Consider the following 7,943-nt stretch of genomic DNA (forward strand, 5'->3'; position numbering starts at 1 on the left):
CCTGGGTGCACAGCTGGCAGGGTGGCAGGGCAGGGATTCGAACCCAGCTGTGCCCACAGCAACCCCAAGGCCGCAGGACAGAGCAGGCTGTTGTGGGCCATCCCTGCAGGTCATCCCCAGCTGAACCCCGAGTGCACAGTGGCCTCTGCCCTGCTCACGCCGTGCTGCACACGTCCTCGTATTGTCCCCTTGTTCCCTGACAGCGTCTGCCTGGGTCCCTGGGTCCCCGGTGACCTCCTGCCACCAGCACAACTGCAGCTGAGGTCCAAGGCTCCACCAAGGAGTCTGATGGGTCAAATGGCCTCTGATCATTCAGTCCAGACATGGACCCTGACTGAGGACAGACTAGCCCCAGCCAGGAGCAAAACCCTGTGCCACTGTAACTCACATAACCCCTCCCACCTTCAGTTTCCTCCCATATCCAGTGAGAGGACAAGAAGGGTCTCTGAGCTAGTCTGGACTTAAACCTGACTCTGCACTTCAGCTGTGGCCCCCCCTCCTGGCTCCGAGCTTCACACCCTCTCGCTGGGTTTTGAGCAGCAGCTGGGAAGAGGGAAACGGAAAAGCATATGGAAGCTACAAGCAAAAAGCGTGTGGAGGTGATTCCCCCAAAATCTAGTTTTATTTGATTCAGACTCCTTCTCCAGCCTCCCTGACATCCTGGCCACACCGTTCAGTGGTTCTGGAGTGTGGCTCTGCAGATGGGTGGCTGTGCTAGACCTTGGCTCTGCTGACCACTAGCAGTGGGATCTCAACAAGCAGCTCATCCTCACCTGTAAAACGTGCCAGTAACAGAACCATCTCAGGGGTCAGAGTGAGGATTCAAGGAGTTCACACACATAAAGGCTTCAGATTGCCTGGCAAAAATAATCCTCGTCCTCAGAAGATGCCACAGTGCAGACTCTCAGGGTGGGTGTGGGGAGGACGTGGGAGGAGTGACCAGCGGGGAATCCAAGGTGCCAGGAATAAGCTGTTTGTTTCCTGGCCTGGGTGTGGCTTTCACAGCAGTATTCAGTGTGTGAAAACTCATGGAGCTGTGTGCTGAAGCTGTGGGCCCTTTCTCCATCTGCGTCACACCTTCAGAATGGTGTCTGCTTTTCATTAGCACCTGGGAATTAGCAACATTCCTGGGAAAACTCCAGACTTTCAAAGGCTGTGGCATTGGTGGGATCTGAGCCAGATCTCCAAGGGACAATGTCTGGGTTACAGGTAGAATATAAACAGACACCCACACTAAGGCACAGATGTGATATGATGAGAGGACAGGGCTGCAGGGGGAAGGCCCAGAGAAGAGGAGGGTCTGGAAGGCCAGGAGGTGGTGGGACCTCTCAGGCTGGGTGCCAGGGGTGGGGCTGTGCTTCCCCTCCCCCACCCTCAGGAACCCTTTGTGACTGCCCCATGGCTCTGTGATGCGGGCGTGGAACTCTCTAGAATACAGCACACATCTGAGTGCCCACTGCCAGAGGCAGCAGTGAGCTTCAGATGATGGACACCCACCTCCTTTTCTGAGCAGCCTGAGGGAGCCCCGGGGCATCGATTCCATGGTTTCCTTTCTGTGTGTGGTTGGGCTTCTCCGTCCTCCTCTGTCCTACAGGGAGCGCGCTGCCACGAGTCTTCAGGATAAAGGAGACATCAAGCAGGGTAAGGGAGTCAAGGCCCAGCCAGCTGAGCTGGGCTCTAGTTTCCCCTGTTCCTCTTCCCCCTTTTCTAAATTAATTATGTTGGCTCAGAGAGACACACCTGAGACAGGACACATCCAGAAGGAAAAGAATATCATCCCAAACACAGAGATTTGGTGGTCACGGACTGGGGGTTCAGGGGGCCCGCAGGAGAGCGACATCTGGGTATGAGCCCCTCCCATCTCAGGCTTCTGGAGACAAGCTTCTCCTCTGGGTGAGGGCCAGCCTGGAGAGCGTGAGAGCCCTCACCCTGTCCTCAGGGAGCAGGACCCTACCTGATGGACCATCCAGCAGGTGTAGGTCCGCGGCTCGGCACCATCTTCAGCTGAGGGCTACCAACTGAGGACATGGTACCCTTCTTTGAGTTTTTCAGTGAAGGAAAATAGAGTATGTTTCCATCTGCTTTAAAAGTGAAAATCATGGAACAAACACAGCTCTCCATTAATTCAGCGTCGAACATCCGATTACCCACGCATTATGAACCTCTCACACCGGCCTAGAGAACGGAGAGTGAACCTGGAGTTCCAGCCCTGAAGGTTTTCCAGCATCAACGCAGAAAAGCAAAGGAGAAGTGAAAGGGCCAGCTAGGAGAACTGGGCCAGGAGGGCCTGAGGTGGCACCAGATCTGATTTTTCTTCGGAAGAAGACCGATGCCACCCTTTCCCAGGATTCCCTCCTGTATCCTGTGATCTTCTCCAGCCCAGATTACAGCCTTGGGTATATCTTTCTGCAGAGCCCAGAACAAGATACAGTCCCTCATCTTGACTGAAATTCAACACCTGAGATGACCACTTGCAGGAGCAGCTGGGAGGTATGTGGCCGCCAGCATTCCTTGGCTTGTGGCTGTAGCACGCCAGTCTTCAAGGCCACTGTCTTAAACTCTCTGCTCCATCTTCATAATGCCTTCTCCTCTTGATGTGTCAAATCTCTCTTCTGGGATACATGTGACTGCATTTAGGACCCACCTGGATAATCCAGGAGTAATCTCCCCGTCTTAAGATCCTTACCTTAATCACATCTGCAAAGACCTTTCTCCATCCATATAAGGTAACAGTCACAGGACCCAGGGACGAGGACACGGACATCTTCTGGGGGATCCATTCTTCATCCTACCACCGAACTGACAAGCTGATTCTAAACATACATAGAAACGCGAAGGAGTGACAACAGCCAAAGTAATTTTTTGGCTTCAATCAAGAGTTTGATATTTGTTAGTATTCATCCAGCTTCAAAGAAAAACAACAAATCTGGATGAACACTAACAAACACCAAGCATTACTGTAAAGCTATGGCAAAGTGTCGGAGCAAAGACAAACAGAAAAAGACAGACAAGTGAAAGAGAGTCGAGAAACAGGCTCACACGGCTGCGATCACCTGATTCACGCAACGCGGTGGGAAAGGAATTGCTTTCCTGTAAGTGTTGCTGGGTCAGTTGACTCATCACATAATCCCTAGCTCAAATTATACTAAAGAGTGTTTTGAGATGGTTTACAGACCTAAATATGAAAGCAAAAACTGTCAAGATTGTAAAGGAAACAGCAGCTTATCCTTTTGATACGACATTTATGACACTGGGTGAGCAAGGATTTCTTAAATGCAACACAAGCAACAGTCATTTTTTTAAAAAGTGACCTAGATAGTCAGAAATATGCAATAAATTCACATACAGGCAGGAATTAATGAACTCAAAGCAAAAGCAAAAAGCAACCTTAATTTATAAACAGATGGCTGTTTTTAAATATTAACACAATTAATAAAACCTTTCACAAAGCAGATGAGAGCCTGACACACGATTGGTGGAAATCCAGGTGCCCATCCAGGCCGTGCTGCCACCCTTCTGCCCTGTCCTTGCCCTGCCCCTCAGCCACAGGACACGTGGGAAGGGGGCAGGTGAAGGCCATAGGAAACCCAGAGTCACCTGCCAAGCTACAGAGAGGCCTAATTTAAGCCCAGAGATTTGTGCACGTCTCAGCCCTGAACCAGTGTTTACAGGGGAGACTTTCTTAAAAAGCCAGGTAGAGCCCAACTACTCAACCCAACCCAGCTTCCAGTTACGTGTTTTTTCCTCCTGGGAAGACAAGGCTGGAGCTGATGCTCAGGCAATGACGACGCGGGAAATTGAGCAACTAAAGAAAAGCAGCAGAAGCAACAAGAAGTTACCTTCTAGCTTAGAAAATGATGTTAGAATTTCTTGGAATAAAACTCATCTAGGAAGCTGGAAACAAGTCCTAGGTCATGTTAATTATCAGGAGGGGACTAAGCCCCGGGGCAAGGCCCGGCACCGCCACGCACAGTCACCCAGGTGGGTCTGGCTAGGAGTGTTCTAGATTTCTTCCAGTAAAATGTATTCTGCATGAGGCACTCGTGGAAAACAATGTTTCAGGGCTCTGGAATATTTTGTTTACACAATTAGACACAAAAGAGAGGAAGAAAGCCCCTTCAGTTTGCCAAGAATCCTTTCACTCCCTCAGAGAGTTTTATCTGGATACTTCTCAAGAGGGAAGTGGGACAGAAGAGAAGTGTCACTCAGCTCCTCCCGCGTGGGGTCAGAAGAGCCAGACCTGTGTCCACAAAAAGCCAAGGGTTCCAAAAATTCCACCTACCTCAGATGATTTAAGTAGCAAAACAACTGAAGAAAGAAAAATTAAGGTGGCAGGAGTGAGAAACAGGAGAAGAAAAGGGCCCCCCAGAACCCAGCCAGAATCAAGATGCTAAGTAAAGACGTGGCCAGAAGTGGCATCTTAAACAAATAAAATAATACATAATCCACACGTAAGTGGGAAGGAACTTCCACTTCTCAAAACAGTGGAGGTGGGGAAAATCATTAACACGAAAATCCTGGAAATATGTGTCCCAGTTTCTCACGAGGCTGTCCCATTACAGTGTGCCCAAAGATTCAGGCAAATTTGAGTAAGAGGGAACCTTACCCCCAGAGAACAAAATGGGGTCACACTCTGAAGTAAAGACATGGCCATCTCTTTGTGACTTTTGTTGTGGGAATATTTTGCTTTCATTTGTTTTTTTGGGGGGATGACAAACTATTTAATACTTAATAAAAGTCTGAAAATGAATGTATTATAAAATACTTTTTTAGAAAAAGACCAGAAACTATGGGGGCAGGAGAGGAGGTCAGCAGGGAAGAGGCCCAGAACAGACACTAATCACTCCTTGAACTGAGTTTGAGCCTGAGCCCCAGGAAAGGCTGGAACCATGGCAGCGATGTTCCAAGTCTGGCCTCCAAGCACACTGTACAAAGGCGATCCACAGGTGTGTAAGAAGAGGAGGTTAGAGATTCCATTTAGCTTTATTTTTGCACCTTCCCCCGACAAAAAAGACAACAATTAAGATTTTAAAGTATTTACTAAATGGATTGACTGGGTCCCCCCTCCCCCGGTCTCCATGTCAGAGACCCAGGTCACGCGGACTCTCCATGTAAAAGGGCTTGATTCCTTCACGGTACAGAGAGGTTGCCAATAGAGCCCCCTTTATCATCTGCACTGTCCTGCAATGTGGAGTGTAATGTCTATAGTTTTACATGAATACTTATCAAGTGGGCATTTGATAAACATTCTTGCAAAGAACGTTACTGAAGAGAATTCTAACTAGGGAAACACCAGCAAACAGGGAAATGGGCCAGCTGAGGCTGCCTCTCCTGGGCCGTCCTTTTCAACATCCACAAGCCGCACACGGCTATGGAGTGCTCCAAATGTTGCTCGTGTGACTGAGGAACTAAGGTTTATGTTCTATTTAATTTTAATGAATTTAAATTTGTATTTGAAAACTGATACTCGGTGCCATGACTGGAAATCTTTTAAGTATGTTTGGAACGACTTGAGCATGTGAATCTATGCTGGCAACTCTTAAGGTTTACAAAATCTAAATATAGATGAAGAATTTCCAATGAATTTTGAGCCCTGGAATCGAGACGTACTATAAATGTAAAATACACCCTGGTCTTCAAAGACTTGGCATGAAAAAAAAAAGAATAAAAGAACCTCATTAATAATTTTCACATTGATTATGTGTTGAAATGGTAGTATTTTTAATATAGGAGGGTTAAAAATGTTACTAAAATTAACTTCACCTTTTTAGAATTTTTCCAACGTGGCTACAAGAAGATTTAAAATTCCATGAGTGACCCACATTAAATTTCTACTGGACAGCCCTGGTGGAGATGCTGAATGGTTTTCCCTAAACCAGATTACCCATCTTTGGTGGCTCTAGAGATTCCTGGGAAAGGTTCACCTTCATCTTCCTCTGCTGAAGTTCTTTGTTTCACAGCAAGTTCACCCGACGAAGAGAAAACACACCCAAATGAGCACAAACACCGCTGGGGTTGTGTTCCCTGTGCCAGGCGTGCGGCTGCCAGTACTATCATTTCCACTGGCACAGCGTTTCAAACTTTAAAAGAAAATGTAATTATTCTCACATCACCCTTCCCCTGCCCACCTCCTGGAATGATTATGAAGTGAGAAACTCTGTGAAAATGCTGTGACATCTGCACAAGGGCTGATGAAAATAACAGCCCAGTCAGCACCTTCCCACACGTTCTCCCTCCTCATCTTCAGAGCACTTACTAGACGGACCACAGCCCCACTGCACAGAGGAGGACACCGCAGCTCAGAGAGGCAGAGCCGCCTGTCCAAGGCTCGCAGCTCGTGTGTGTTAGAGCTGGTGTCTAGACGTCTGCTCTCAGCTGTCCAGGAGTCACTGACGCTGGGGAAGTGGACGAGGGAATCTCACTATCTGGAAACCATTTTCAAATGAGAACCTGAGGCTGGAGGTCCCTCTGCCCCCTGATCTGCGGGATGCCCTTCTTGGTCCTTGGAGGGCAGCCTCTCTCTGTGGAAGCAACAGATTCCATGAGGGCTGGGGGAAGCGAGGGGGAAGGGAGAGACATTTCCTGAACATAGTCATCATCTTTCCAGAGCTTTCCGGTAGGAGGGCTGAGAAATAGGACCTCGCCTTCCAGCTGCCTCTGCGCACTCAGGTATTCACCCAGATGGCATCAGCATGGCCAATAGCTGCTCGTTTGTCCACAGCAACACTTGCCTCTCGGGCTGCTGGAACCTCTGGTTGGGAAGCCACCCTCCTTCCTTCTGCCCACAGCTGTCCAGCCTCCGCCTGTTACTTCCAGCCCTGGATGCCTGTTTCTTCCCTTCCCAGTTATTACCAGCGGCATGGCTGGTGGAGAAAGAGAACATTTGCTTCCAACCATCAGTGGTTGAACACGGGGCCCGCCCCAAGCCGTGGATTCTAGGCCCAGCCCTCTCTTCTGAAAGGTGGTGGTTTGACTTGGACCAAGATGTGCCTGCACCTGCCAAGTTCAACACACAGTGGAGACAAACACAGCTCTATCCCCGAAAGGCCCCGCCTAAGGCAAGGCACAGACAGGGCAGTTCATCTGGCAAACAAGGCGGGGAGTGGGTAGGGGTCCAGGGCAGCCGGAAGGAGCTGGGGAGGGAGGTGGCTGGAGGGCACCAGGGGCTGCAAACTGAGGCTGAGGGAGAGGAGGCGATGGGTGGAGTTCCCACTGCTGCCCACCTCCTTTTTCCATCCAGATACTTTCCCTTTGGCCTTAAAATCACCCCAAAAGGCTTGATTGATGTCTTTGGTTGTTGTTTTAACTGGTCCTCCTTAGGGAGGGTTTTCAGTGGTTCCTGGAGCTGGCGCAGCCTCAGAGCAAAGCCAGCCCTCCCACACCCACCCCCTCACGGAGCACCAGGCCGGCCCCCAGGCTACAACTCAGCCAGAGACCTCCTCCTCCGGGCCCATCTTCAGCCCCTTCCCGGCCACCATCTACCCAGGGAGAAAATGCACCACATTTAAAAGGGATTCAGCCCAAACCAGTGACATCCCTGGAGTGTAGAAGAAAGTCCTGCTAAGAGGCCCAACAGCTCTGCATTGTGTGACCCGGGCGGAGAGGCAGGACAAGGCAGACCACAGACATGTCACTTCTGGATGGTTCCCACCCGAACAGTATAACCGATGGGTTTGGCTTCCTTGCAGAGCTCTTTAAAAGTCTCTGCATTAGCTGGTTTGAGATTTAGCCACTGTCCTCTAATGGAGATGAATAACAGACTGCAGGTAATCGGCCACCTGGACAGCCGGCACCTTGACAACAAAGAGTCAGCAGGACCCATTTCCAGACTGAGCTGAAGCTGATCTCAGACACTGAGCGACTTTATAGTTACAGTTGAACTTCACTAATTATTACAAAATGACTAGTTATACCAGTCCTGACACTTCTAATAGCAACTTAAT

At 49.4% G+C, this 7,943-nt stretch overlaps 1 long non-coding RNA gene across 1 annotated transcript; it reads right to left on the minus strand.

Annotated features, from left to right (window-relative positions):
• Positions 1-641: 641 nt before the first annotated feature.
• LOC116657259 lies at positions 642-3,006 on the minus strand. Its single transcript, XR_004312333.1, has 4 exons — positions 2,687-3,006; positions 1,955-2,081; positions 1,498-1,613; positions 642-773 (listed from the first exon to the last, which is right to left on the minus strand). It is a non-coding gene; the product is annotated as an uncharacterized LOC116657259 (long non-coding RNA).
• Between the last annotated feature and the right edge of the window lie 4,937 nt (positions 3,007-7,943).

The sequence above is a fragment of the Camelus ferus genome, chromosome 17 (assembly GCF_009834535.1).
Source record: "Camelus ferus isolate YT-003-E chromosome 17, BCGSAC_Cfer_1.0, whole genome shotgun sequence".
NCBI lineage: Eukaryota > Metazoa > Chordata > Mammalia > Artiodactyla > Camelidae > Camelus > Camelus ferus.